At 43.8% G+C, this 14,512-nt stretch overlaps 1 long non-coding RNA gene across 1 annotated transcript in view; it reads right to left on the bottom strand.

Moving 5' to 3' along the window:
• The window catches only part of LOC144774517 (uncharacterized), a 268,418-nt gene extending 254,152 nt beyond the window's left edge, over positions 1-14,266 (bottom strand). Inside the window, exon 1 of the long non-coding RNA XR_013600367.1 lies at positions 14,076-14,266. This is a non-coding gene — a long non-coding RNA (uncharacterized LOC144774517). The remainder of the gene's footprint in view (positions 1-14,075) is intronic.
• Between the last annotated feature and the right edge of the window lie 246 nt (positions 14,267-14,512).

The raw sequence follows: 14,512 nt of genomic DNA on the forward strand, positions 1-14,512 counted from the left end.
AAAATGTGCACTTGATGCAGCATACACTGCCTCTAGATCCATAAATAGCAGTGTGCTCCTTAGGTGTCATGCCTGGCTCCGCATTTCACGTTTTAAGCAGGAGGTCCAGACCACTATCCTTAACCATCCTTAACAACTTGTTGGCCCAGCTGTGGACACTGCACTTGAAAAAATGAAGAAAGACACTGAGACTGCTAAATCCATGGGAGCTTTACAGATCCCCACAAACACGAGGCTCCTTTAGTCTCACCTTCTACAGAGGAGCCTCCAAACAGATGTGAGCAGACAACTCATCTTTTTTTAAAGCCACTACACAAACATACCCCAATAGAGGCGATTTAGAGGTGGAAACAGCAATAAAGGAAGAGGTCGAGGTAATAACAATCGTACCTCTCCCACCACAAAACAGTGACTTTTCGCTACCCTCACAACATCCCACTCCAGTCAGGGGGAGATTAGCACAGTTCCTCCCTGTCTGGAGTTCCATCACAACAGACAGGTGGGTGAGACAAATTATCCAGTATGATTACTGCCTAGAACTTACAGCTACCCCTCCACATATACCACCCAGGCAGCGTCCCATGTCCATAGAACATCTTAACCTACTAAAACAAGAGGTTCTCTCATTGCTTCAGAAAAACGCAATACAGATTGTTCCCTTACAACATCAAGGAACAGGGGTTTACTTGCTGTACTTCCTAATACCCAAGAAGGATGGGACACTAAGACCAATTCTCGATTTCAGGCCCTTCAACCTAATTATGCACACTCAGATAATTTTCACATGATCACTCTACATGTGCTCCCGCTGCTACAACAAGGCGACTTCCTCGCCACACTAGATCTCAAGGACACCTTCTTCCACATTCCCATACATCCTTCTCACAGGAAGTATCTAAGGTTTGTACTGGCCGGACACCATTATCAGTTCAACGTCCTTCCATTCGGAGTCACAACTGCACCCAGAGTGTTCACAAAGTGCCTTGCAGTAGTAGCAGCAGCAGATCACAGAAGACAACAAATCCATGTCTTCCCATATCTCGACGACTGGCTAATAAAAGCTAAGTCATTCAATCAGTGTGTTCATCACACTCAAACCATTCAGACATTACACAACTTGGGGTTCACAATCAACTACACCAAGTCGCATCTCCAGCCCTCTCATATACACCAATATCTGGGGGCCACAATAAACACCTCTACAGCTCTAGCAAATCCCAGTCCAGCCAGGATAGAGAGCATTCAAGCCTTAGTCACAAAATTTCAAGACCAACACTCTCTCCCAGCCAGAGTGTTCATGCAACTCATAGGCATGATGGCATCTTGCATATGGTACAATAAAAATGCAAGACTTCAAATGCGTCCATTACAGGAATGTCTAGCACAACAGTGGAATCAGGCTCAAGGACAACTTACAGATCTGGTGTTGGTGGACAGCCGCACACATCGCTCTCTGCAGTGATGGAACACCAAAAACTTGTCCAAAGGGCGGCCGTTTCTCTAACCTGTTCCACAGATAGTACTTACAACAGACGCATCACTCACAGGATGGGGAGCCCATCTCCTCGGACATACAACTCAGGGCAGATGGACCACTCAACAAAGAGTGCTCCACATCAATCACCTAGAGCTACTAGCAATATTCCTAGCACTAAAATCTTTCCATGTACAGAACAAAGCTCTCTTGATCCGGATGGACAACATGACAGCCATGTACTAAATACAAAAACAAGGAGGCACACATTCTCTGCAACTGTCCCATCTTGCACAGAACATTTGGAGATGGGCCATTCCACAAAATATATATCTACTCGCAGAACACCTTCCAGGAGTTCACAATCAGATCTGTTAAGTCGACAAACACAACAGATTCACGAACGGGAACTACATCCACAAGTTCTTCTACCATTTTTCCACAAGTGGGGCCAACCAGACATAGATCTGTTCACCACACACGACAACGCAAAATGCCCAACCTTCGCCTCCAGTTTACCACACCCGTTGTCCAAGGGCAATGTGATATGGATGAACTGGTCAGGCAGATTTGCATACGCTTTTCCGCCACACCCACTAATTCCACTAGTGGTAAGCAAGGTCCGACAACAGTCTCAAACTAATTCTAGTAGCTCCCACATAGGCACGCCAACCGTGGTTCACAATGCTGCTAGAACTCTCATTAGTTCCGCGCCAAAGACTGTGCCTGTCCCCATCCCTGCTAACGCAGAACCATGGAGAGATCAGACATCCAGATCCAAGTCAGCTGGATCTAGCGATCTGGCTCCTGAAGTCTTAGAGTTTGGTTACCTTAACCTACCACCAGACTGTATGAACATCATTAAAGAAGCCAGACGACCTACCACTAGAGCTTGCTATGCTGCACAATGGAAAAGATTTGCCATTTACTGCACCAATAATTATATAGATCCACTGGATGCTTCTATCCAGAATATCATTTGCTATCTACTGCATTTAGAAAGATGTAATCTAGCATATTCATCTATATGTTTACATCTAGCAGCACTCGCTGCTTATTTACAAAACAAAGAAATTTGCCTACAAGGGATTTTGTTCGAAAAATATTTTTTGAGATATTATCTCAAAAGTATTTCTAGGTTACACCCTAATTAGTGGTGAACAACAGTTTTAATCAAGCAGTTCATGAATCATTTCAATGAAGCATATAGTTTTGAAGAAAACAACAATTGAAACCTAACACACGGGCGGAAGTCTACTTCAAGAAAAACATATATTTAATATACGAAAAATCAGGGAATAAAAGGATTTGAAACAACCAAACAGACTGTGAGGTAGCGTGAATTAACCTTCACAACAGTTATGTTAACATCTTTTCACATATATATAGAAGAATGTCAATAAATAAATAAACAACCCCTTCAAAACAATAATGTCAAACGAAAAAGATGCCGTAGTCGACGTTTCGGTCTGTGATGGCGATGAGACCGTCAGACCATCTTCAGGACAAGAGGTTGGTGTAAATCCTTGTATAATGCAATGTGAATAACAATATTTCAACATCATCAGCCAATTCAAATTATAGCGAATCATGAAGAGAACAAATGCACCTGTGTGAAATGGAAGAAGAAAGAAATTGTGAACACTTTTAAACCATCACCCAAGAATGCGAGTGGTCTAAGGTTGTACCTCTTTAAAGCAATGTATTCACTAGTGTCAAATTCTATATTTGAAAAAGGCGAACGTCATTTAAAAAGAGATAGAGATAACTGTGTCTTACTGGTAAGGAAAACTCTTAATGGATTCCTGAACATGAATCAGATAATATTCTCTGGATTCAAGAAGAAGCTGCAGAACTGTGCTGTACATAGTGCTGAATATTGTTATTTATGGGTCTGTCTCCTACTGCATAGTTAGCTTTATTCAAATAACCAGTTCAAATTAAATAAACAATCAATGGTCAATAGATCTCAGCCTAATGAGAACCATTCTTGACTTTGATTATTATTACCTGGTCTAGCCTCTGAGTAAAAAGGGGGTAATTATCCTTGTTGCAATATTCGGAGTACAGCCCAACAGCCAGTAAGTTCCTGTCTTTAGCCTGGTATTCGTCACTCGAAATATATTTCGGATACCGGGATGGTGTATGCATCACCTTCTACTTTCCTTCTCTCTCCAGCACAGTGTGACCACGGGGTACTCCCTAGTCCTCGCCTCCCATGAGACAAGTTGTTCCTTTTTAATGGGTAAGATGAATGACTGACTATTTTTCCGTGTTTACAGTAGTACCGCTGTGAACTGATTTTTCTCTAGAGTAACTCAACAATGAGTTCACTGTCTAGTACTATAGACTAAGTTAAACACATGTTATATAAACAATAATATGGTTTCTTTTATCTTTGTTTTGTGTCAAACCCTACAGGTCATTGGACCCCCTGAGTGGATAATGACTATAGGTCACCTCCACAGAGTGGCACTACCAGTACTGTATGGTAAGATTGGAGCCCCTTAATTTGGTCCTGATGAAAGCCATGTACCCACTGGGACTTTTGGCTGAAACATGTTGACCTACCTTTCAATATTCTCATAGCGGTGATGGGATGATTGTTTTTTTATTCACCGCGCCTTTGCTTATAGATACCACGGAGTTCCCTTACTGAATAAAGTCGCATGGGGGAACTGTGATGGCTTTTTAATTTCACTTTTTTCCCTTTGGGCCCCCACTCACTTTAGAAAGTGCATCCCTGTCGTCAGGTGTATCCCCGCCCTCCACCAAACGGGGTTTCTGGAGGGCGAGGACTGGCAGATGATGAAGCATGACACCTGGTGGTGTGTGATGCCAGTCTATCACTTTTTGTGAGATGCCCTTGTCACTACTTGGCACTTCACATTCACTTGGTCATACTCTAGGAGTGGTCTCTACTTGTGATACATGTTTTGACTGGAGGCTGACCATCTTCTAGCGTCCTACTGCCTCTCGTTCCCTCCTCGGGTCATAACCGGAGCTTCCTTGTGTCTTCCTCTATAGAGCAGCTGTCTGCTGCGGGAACATTTGAACTGGGCACTTCCTCCTTTACTTAGGAGGTTGGGATATGAATAAAAATTGTTTATTTTTTCCCACACAACAAAACATTTAAAAGCACCTCTACGGATTCCCCATCCTCACACCATGGAGACTGAACTTGCATTCAATGAAGACGCATATGCAGGGATCTTAAGAACACCGTCACTACTAGCAAAACAGTGGTAGCTTATACAGTCAAATATTCGGATGAATGGGAGACATTATCATCTAAAAAGAAGGAACAAATACGCACGGCTCTACATGGGGCGTTCATGACTGAATATCTTAGAAAAAATGCAGCCCCTAAGGGCCTTATTGTCACTAATGAACCAAGACATTTCCTGAATAGAGAGTTTCGCATTAATTGGTCAGGCATTGCATGGAAATGCACTAAGGACTGGTTAGTCCTGATTATCAACACTGCTAGACAATTAGCAGACACTCTACTCATTGAGATCCAACAAAGTGAGAATGCTCTGAAAACAAGCATTGATATTAAAATCTTTAAAAAGAAGCTGGATGACATTAATAAAGACCACTCTGAATATGGTGAATTCTTAACACAATCTAAGATCACCAAACTCAGGAAGGATGTCCAAAAATTCAACAGAGACACGATTTATCCATATACCACTGATGAGTACTACGATAAAGCACCGGAACCCCAGACTAATAGGAGACAACAACGTGCCAGACCAACACCTCAGAACTGGAGCTTCAGCTCTGGAAATGACCACAGCTCCTCAGGTAGTAGCGATGAAGAAGGTGGACCAACACCGTACCAAGGACAGCGGCCCAGACAATATCCCAACCAACAGATGTTTGTACCACCCATGAACCCGTATGGTTTTTGGCAACAACCATACTATCCACAGGTGTTTGGCTTCCCACCAGGTCCCCAGCCTTTTTTATTCAGGGGCAGGGGGAGGGGACGAGGAAATCAAAAGCAACGAAGAAACCCCAGGGTACATTGGGAGGAACCCGTGGAAGAAACCACAGGGGCAGTAACAAGGAGCAGAGGCAGGGGCAATGCCCCGTCAACAAGCCGGATATAACTAACATCGTTAACCTGAGCAAGCATCAACTCTCCAACAATGAAAAATCGATTTTACAAAAAGGATTGGGCTTTGTCCCCACCCCACAAAATGATTCATTTACTCTTCATGCTGAGCTTGCTCAGTTTTTCCGTAAAGTCAAACTCAGAGCCTACTTTGGAGACTCGGAGACCGATACATCTGAGGAAGATGGACACACCAACCTCAGAAATTAATCCTCCTTTTCCCCACCAAATGCACCATGCAACATTTTGGCATTTGAACAAGCTGTTCTCACTGAAATTGATCAAATCAACTTTAATGAGATGAAAGGGTTCCAGAACATCAACAGAGGAGAAAGATTAGCTTTACAAAATTTGAGAAACAAAATAAGGAGATCGTAATAAAACCAGCGGATAAGGGCGGGGCCACGGTCATATTAGATGCTACCATGTACCAAGATGAATGCTTGATTACTCGCCGACAACAACAGTTATGAAGTCCATCAGAGAGACCCCACTCAGACTCTTCTGAAAAGAATCAAGACTATTGTCCACGAAGCCACAACGAATGACTGGATAACAAGAAATGAAGCAGATTTTCTCATCAATAATGACCCCAGGATGCCGAGGTTTTACACCCTGCCCAAAATACATAAAACAAATTTCCACCACCTGGCAGGCCTATAGTTTCAGGCATAAACTCGGTATTAGAACTTCTATCGCAGTTCTGCGATTGGTTCCTGAGACAGATAGTCCAAACATCACGGTCATACTTACGAGACACTAAAGATGTCCTCTGCCATCTTCGAGATATGGATATTAACCAAGAGTAAGACATCTTTATTACTATGGACATCGAAGCTCTCTATACGAGTATCCCACAGAGACGAACATTGGAAGTGGTCAAACTTATACTTTTCGACCAAGAATGGAACTATGTTACACCACAGCATTTTGTGATGGAAAGTGCAGAGATAGCACTTATGGAAAATTTCTTTGAATTTAACAACGTCGTATACCATCAGATACAAGGCACGTCGATGGGGAGCACATTTGCTCCCAGCCTAGCATGCCTCTAAGTCCGGCAATTCGAGGAGGACAACATCTTCAAGGACACTAATCCTTTTGCCATAAATTTGAAAACATGGAAAAGATTCATAGATGATGTCCTAATTGTGTGGAGAGGCACTGCAGAGGAAGCACTTCTATTTGTGGAGTGGGTTAATGGAATTGACCCCCATTTGAGATTCACTCATAAGATCGAAGAAAATCATGCCATATTCCTAGATTTGGATATAAGTCTTACTCCAGAAGGGATACGAACCAAGGTCCACAACAAACCAACTGATAAGAACAGCCTGTTACTCTTTGAGAGTTTCCACCCTAAGGCCTTGAGACAAAACCTCCCAGTGGGCCAATTCCTTGGGATTCGCAGGAACTGTTCCAATATAACGGATTTCATGACACAAGCAGATGATCTAGAGGAGAAACCTCTGACTAGACACTATCCAAAGAAGCTGATAACCAGAGCAAAAAAACGAGCAAGAAACAATCATCGCGAGGCACTATTAGAAACCACACGAAAGGAGAAAACAGACAGACCAGTCTGTGTGACAACCTTCACCCCTGCTTCCAATAGAATCCAGAACATTATCCGTAAGAAATGGCATATTCTGAACACAGGCCAGATGAAGTGGGCACAACCGCTCTTTGCCTTTAAGCGGAGTCGTAACAAAGATGTTCTCGTACATACTACGAATACCACGCAAGGAGGAGATAATCAGTTAACACTATGGGGCCACCAACGACCAGTGGGCCATTTCCCTTGTGGTGGCTGTGTTGTATGCCAATTCACTGACGTCATGAAAGAAGTGGACATAGGGACTGGCAAGCCCTGGGTTTTAAACAACTTTAGCAACTGCAATACTGAACATGTGATATACATGTTGACCTGCCCATGTAAGAAGATGTCTATCGGTATGACCACACGAAAAGTGAAGATTCGCATTAGTGAACATAGTAGCACCTTCAGACGGAGAAAAGATAATACCAAGCTCACCAGGCATTTTCTTGAGAGTAACCACACAGACTCCGATCTGAAATGGACTGTCCTGGAAGTACTGAAAAAAGAAGTAGTAAATCGCGCGCATGCCCTTCATGTGAGAGAGCAACGCTGGGTTTTTAGACTTAACACCTCGAAACTTGGCCTGAATGATGATATCCCATGGCTACAAATGAACTAATGACAATACCTGGGTCAATAATACACACAAGAACAATGGTCCATGGGTCCACCCGATGTTTCTCTCACCGAAACAACAATGTTGGTCTAAAACTGAACTCCGGACTCTGAATTTAGTGCCACGTGGTGCAGATCCGGGCACTACCCTATAGGACCACATACATGTCAGTCAGTTTGGCAATATTTTCTAACATCTTAGATCGCCCACATAACATCAATACACATGACCACTTAACATCCATCATGCGAGGTTATGTGTGCATGTATGACAAACATGCAAACCTTATACATACCAGTGCAAATCTAGTGATCTAGCGTTTATTCTGATTAAAAAACCTGAATACCTACTCTTCAATATCACATAAGAGCACGTACTGTATGCTATGTACCGTTCTGAAATCACTAGATACGGATATCCATCGTTAAACGGACTCATGGTTAATTACGTGCCCCCGTTAACCAATTCCTTTAAGGGGAAGGTCACGTCTGGGCATGAGAGATACGCCCACTCGCCTTTATCCTGATAGCTTTACATCTGGCCCTATTCAATCCCGGGGGGTGGAGTTACTATGACGCATATGTCAACAGAACGTCCCTTGTTTCCACAACCATTAAATTAGCACACCCACCGCTGGACGTAAACGTTGTTAATCACGCGCCAGCCTTAACCAATACCATCAGGACCAGGCAGATGAGACACGCCCACCCGGGACACCGGATACTTCCAACGTCCCGGCAGTGCGCTGGATCCTCAGATAGGGATCAGACCTTCACATGCCCTCGCCCAGGCACATAACCCAATCAGGTCCAGCCTTGAACGAAACTCCTTTCGGACACAGGAAATGTAACGTCATTGAAGTGCGTTCAACTGTCCCGTTACCTTGTTAAATGGGAATCACTTCACCGGAGTATAATAACCCTAGGATTGGCCATACCATAAATACTCCCCCTTCTCTCTGACTATACGATTCATCGGGGAGGAGGAGAGACCCATCTCGTAGGTGTTCTCACGGAGTAGAGCCCAGCAAGCCAGTAAGTTCCTGTCTTTAGCCTGATATTCGTCACTCTAAATATATTTCGGATACCGAGATGGTGTATGCATCACCTTCTACTTTCCTTCTCTCTCCAGCACAGTGTGACCACGGGGTACTCCCTAGTCCTCGCCTATCATGAGGCAAGTCGTTCCTTTTTAATGGGTAAGATGAATGACTGACTATTTTTCCGTGTTTACGGTAGTACCGCTGTGAGCTGATTTTTCTCTAGAGTAACTCAACAATGAGTTTACTGTCTAGTACTATAGACCAAGTTAGATTAAACACATTTTATATAAACAATAATACGGTTTCTTTTATCTTTGTTTGTTTTTTGACAAACCCTACATGTCATTGGACCCCCTGAGTGGATAATGACTAAAGGTCACCTCCACAGAGTGCACTACCAGTACTGTATGGTAAGATTGGAGCCCCTTAATTCGGTCCTGATGAAAGCCACGTACCCACTGGGACTTTTGGCTGAAACATGTTGACCTACCTTTCAATATTCACATAGCGGTGATGGGATGATTGTTTTCTTATTCACCGCACCTTTGCTTTTAGATACCAAGCAGTTCCCTTACTGAATAAAGTCGCATGGGGGAACTGTGATGGCTTTTTAATTTTACTTTTTCTCCCTTTGGGCCCCCACTCACTTTAGAAATTGCATCCCAGTCGTCAGGTGTATGCCCGCCCTCCACCAAACGGGGTTTCTGGAGGGCGAGGACTGGCACATGATTAAGCATGACACCTGGTGGTGTGTGATGCCAGTCTATCACTTTTTGTGAGATGCCCTTGTCACTACTTGGCACTTCACATTCACTTGGTCATACTCTAGAAGTGGTCTCTACTTGTGATACATGTTTTGAATGGAGGCTGACCATCTTCTAGCGCCCTACTGCCTCTCGTTCCCTCCTCGGGTCATAACCTGAGCTTCCTTGTGTCTTCCCCGAAATATTGTTATTCACATTGCATTGTACAGGGATTTACACCAACCTCTTGTCCTGAAGATGGTCCGACGGTCTCATCGCCATCACAGACCGAAACATCGACTACGGCATCTTTTTCGTTTGACATTAATTGTTTTGAAGGGGTTGTTTATTTTTTTATTGACATCCTTCTATATATGTGAAAAGATGTTAACATCGCTGTTATGTAGGTTAATTCACGCTACCTCACAGTCTATGTTTGGTTGTTTCAAATCCTTTTATTTCCTGATTTTTCGTATATTAAATATATGTTTTTCTTGAAGTAGACTTCCGCCCGTGTGTTATGTTTCAATTGTTATTTTCTTCAAAACTATATGCTTCATTGAAATGATTCAAGAATTGCTTGATTAAAACTGTTGTTCACCACTAATTAGGGTGTAACCTAGAAATACTTTTGAGATATCTCTAAAAATATTTTTCGAACAAAATCCCTTGTAGGCAAATTTCTTTTTGTATCTTTATCGCCCAAGCCTCCAAGGGTGTATTGGGTTACCCACTCTTCTTGAAATTTTACTTACAAAACAGACAACACCTGTCACTATTTCAAGTCCTTGCAATTAAAACCTTTATGGAGGGCCTAAAAAGAATCATTCCTCCTAGGTTACCACCCTCTCCAGTGTGGAACCTACATATTGTTCTTACCAGGCTCATGGAACCCCCATTTGTACCTTTACACAAATGCGAGCTACAGCTCCTCACGTGGAAAACAGCTTTCCTAAGTGCCATTACCTCTCTTAGAAGGGTAAGTGAAATTCAAGCTTTCACTATACAGGAACCATTCTTACAATGACATCGTAACAAAGTGGTCCTCAGAACAAACACAAAATTCCTTGGTAAAAAGTCATCTCTCCATTTCATCTTAAATCAGTGGAGTTGCCAGTGTTTTTTCAAAACCCAGACTCTGTAGCAGAAAGAGCTCTACACACCCTATATGTTAATAGAACCCTTCTTTATTACATTGACAGAACAAAATCCTTTCGCAAAACAAAACAATTGTTTGAAGCTTTCTCTCCACCTCATAAAGGTAATCCCATCTCTAAAGCTGGGATTGCAAGGTGGATCGTTAAATGTATCCAAATATGCTACCAAAAAGCAAAGCGCACATTAATAATTCCTCCTAGAGCGCACTCCACACGCAAACTAGGAGCCTCTATGGCTTTCTTAGGGAACATTCCCTTAGAAGACATCTGTAGAGCAGCACATGGTCTACAACACACACCTTCAACTAAACACTATTGTGTTGACGTACAAGCCAAGCAGCCAGCTGCTGTAGGCCAAGCTGTTCTTAAAACTCTTTCAAACTACTGCAACGGATACAGGTGACCACTGCTAGGGGAGATACTGCCGTATAGTCTATGCTAAGTGTGAGATCTGCAGCTCATATGCCTCAAACGGAAAGTGCTACTTACCAGTATGCATCTGTTCTTGGCATGTAGAGATGCAGATTCTCACACGCCCACTCGCCTCCCCGGAATCTGTATCTGTTCCAGTTCTATCTTATTAAGATATACACATACGGACATCTTTTTTTTCTTTCTACTAACTCCATCATTTCCCATCATGGCGAAAAACAATCTAAGGATGGAGTGGATGCCCATGTGCACTATCGTCCAAGGGAGGAGTCACCTATCTTGTGACTACAAAGACTTCTTCCAAGACATCAACAACCTGCAAACATCGGAGCCCAACACCAGATGGCGATCTAATGCTAAGTGTGAGAATCTGCAGCTCTACATGCCAAGAACAGTTGCATACTGCTAAGTAATATTTTCCTTATCTAAACTAAACAAGACCAAAATGACAAAAATCCATCAAACAGATATTCAGTAGAATGTCTTTAAAAAAGGGTTGTTGGAAAAATAAACTTTTAGATGGTGAATGCAACACTTTTCTCTCAAAGTACCTTAGATGCAGAACGCAGAACAACCAAAAGGGTCGCAGGGAAGGCAATGCGAGATTTTTCTTGCACTCCGGTTGCAATGCGACAAGATGGCGCTGTGATGTGTTGCGACAATCCGGTGTGATGCAATAAAATGGCGTCTTTAGTACCATTCCTCAACGTGGATGCGATGTGTGCAGGCCCGACGCCGTGCGGTGAAATCGGTGGTTTCTTGAGCCGCGGCAGGCCCTGCGACACGAATCTCCGGTGATGCAATGGCGATCAGCGGCAGGGGCTACACACTTCCTTAGCGATGTGACGGTCCGGCGACACGATTATCCGGTGACGCAACAGGCTTTCTTGGTGGCTGTGTCACGCTTCTCCCTTGTCGTGTTGCGCTTCCAGCTCCCAGCAGCAAGGGCCTCAAACACAGTTGCCGGCACCTCAGGGCAGGTCAGAACTTCCAGCAAGGAAATTGGTGGGGAGGTGTGGTGCAGTTGCCAGGGCAGCTGACTTCGGAGTTCAAGGTTCGATCCCCGGCGGCAGCTCAGCACCATGTGACTCTGGGCAATAGCTCACATAATTTCCACGACAGCCCCTTGAGACCCGTACGGGTGAGTAGTTTGCACTTTACAACAAGCATTTGTAATGCAATAGGTCTTGCATTAGGAAAGTTTGAGTTATTGGTATTGTAAATTACAATTTTTTTATTTATGTGTTGGTTTTGAAAATAGCGAAACTAATAGCTTAGTCATTTACAATGCCAATAGTTTTAACTTTCGCAAATGTGACACCTATAGCATTTGTAATGCAATATGTGTTGTATTTATGTGACTTACATGTATTGATATTACAAATAACAATGGCTTTAATTTTTTTTATAATTAATACTTAAATAAAAGCTATTGTAATTTATAATGGCAATAGCTTAAACTTTTGTAAATAACTTTTGTGAAGATTATGTTCAGTGTATTTTATTGTGACGAAAATCCAAGAACAGAAGTGAAATATTTGCTTTTTTGTGACATTTGTAATAAAGCTTGAAACTTTGAGAGAACATATTTGAACCAGTTGCTGTTCAATGGTTGCACAGATTGATGCTGTGGTGGCGCTGAGTGATGTTGTGTGGTGCTGAGTGATGTTGTGTGGTGCTGAGTGATGTTGTGGTGGCGACGAGTGATGTGGCGTTCAGTGATGCTGTGGTAGCGCATAGTGATGTTGTGGTGGTGCTGAGTGATGCTGTGGTGATGCGATAGATAGAGTGAGTGTGATAGATAGAGTGAGGGCGGATGTGGTGGGTGTGGTTGGTGGTGGACGTGGTGGTTGTGGACATGGTGGTGATGGACGTGGTGGAGGACGTGTTGGTCGTGGAAGTGGGGGGGTGGACGTGGTGGTGGTGGTTGGTGTGGTGGGTGTGGTGGTGGGTGTGGTGGTGGATGTGGTGGACGCAGTGGTGGTGCTGGTGATTGTGGACATGGTGGTGGTGGTGGGGGATGTGGTGGTGGATGTGGTGGTGGATGTGGTGGTGGATGTGGTGGTGGACGTGGTGGTGGTGGAGGACGACTTGATGGATGCTGTGGTGGTGGATGTGATGGTGCCCAATGTTCAGAGGGGACTGGCCCCTTCATGCAACAATAGTTGTGTGTACACAACAGAGCTGCCAGTTGCTCCGTCAGTTGTCGTCAAGGATTGTTTGGGTTTAGAAACCGGTTCTGTGGCACTTCAAACAAGGAGATTGTGCTGCGTAATTAAATACTTATAAGGTCCCAAAGGTGAGACCTATTGGCTATGCCAATGCTTGGTTTTATTGCTGTTGCAGGCTTTTTAAATGTTTTAGTCGGTACTCAAAAGGCACACCAAACCTATTAGCTTTGCCGGTGCTTACTGCTTCTACCTTGCAAGTCATCCCAAAAACAAACTCCCGGTCTACCTCACTTGTTTGCCTGAACATGACACCAACAGGTACTTTGATGCCTTTTGATCTTTTTTGAGATAGGCTTTATTAACTTCCAGTGGCAAGATGCATGCATTACATGGAATCTGAAAGTCGCTTGGGGCCACGTTTTGAGAGTCGTATTCCAGAAGTTGTAGGGGCTGATTGCTGGGGACTCAGATCTGCTTCTCACATTACACCTAGTATTAATGCTCGGGTTTGAAAAACAAGCGTAAATAAAAAAAACAGAAACGCAAGTTGCTGTCAAAAAAGTGCACCTTCATTGTGGCCTCACTGATTGGGTAAACGCAGTCATCTAAAGGTGCTGCATCAATCAACACTGGACGCAAAACGACGATTATCTGCAGATAAGCCAAGTGTCACATCTGCATTATGAAGAAGAAAAAAAATGAACACGCCACACCTACCTTCTCATCGTGCACTGTTTGGGTTCCAGCACAATCACACCGGAGGATCTCCCCCCCCCCCCAAAGTGAAGGGCTCATCATCAATTAAGGGGCGTCGACGGCGGAACAGAGGGCTGCCACGTTCTCAAGTAATACTTTAAGTGAACCTTGAAAAGCACGGGGCTAATGGCGGGAGCGCCTATCGGAGCAGCTGTCTCTGCTGCCATTTATCAGCTCTTATCAGCGCTGTTTGTTTAGCAAGATTAGTGCCCCTTCGGCACACAGGTATTCATTCCCAGCTGAAGTGCTCCAAGCACACTGGGCTGGTCAACTCTGAATTCCAGGGGTGGTGCTGACCAGAGCACCGCCGATAAACCCCTCTACGAAAACAAGCCTCTGGGGGTTCATGGTGGTCAATCAACACGAGGAAGGAGGGTGGAAAGACAAAGGAGAGCAGA

This window comes from Lissotriton helveticus, chromosome 1_1 (genome assembly GCF_964261635.1).
Source record: "Lissotriton helveticus chromosome 1_1, aLisHel1.1, whole genome shotgun sequence".
Classification (NCBI taxonomy): domain Eukaryota; kingdom Metazoa; phylum Chordata; class Amphibia; order Caudata; family Salamandridae; genus Lissotriton; species Lissotriton helveticus.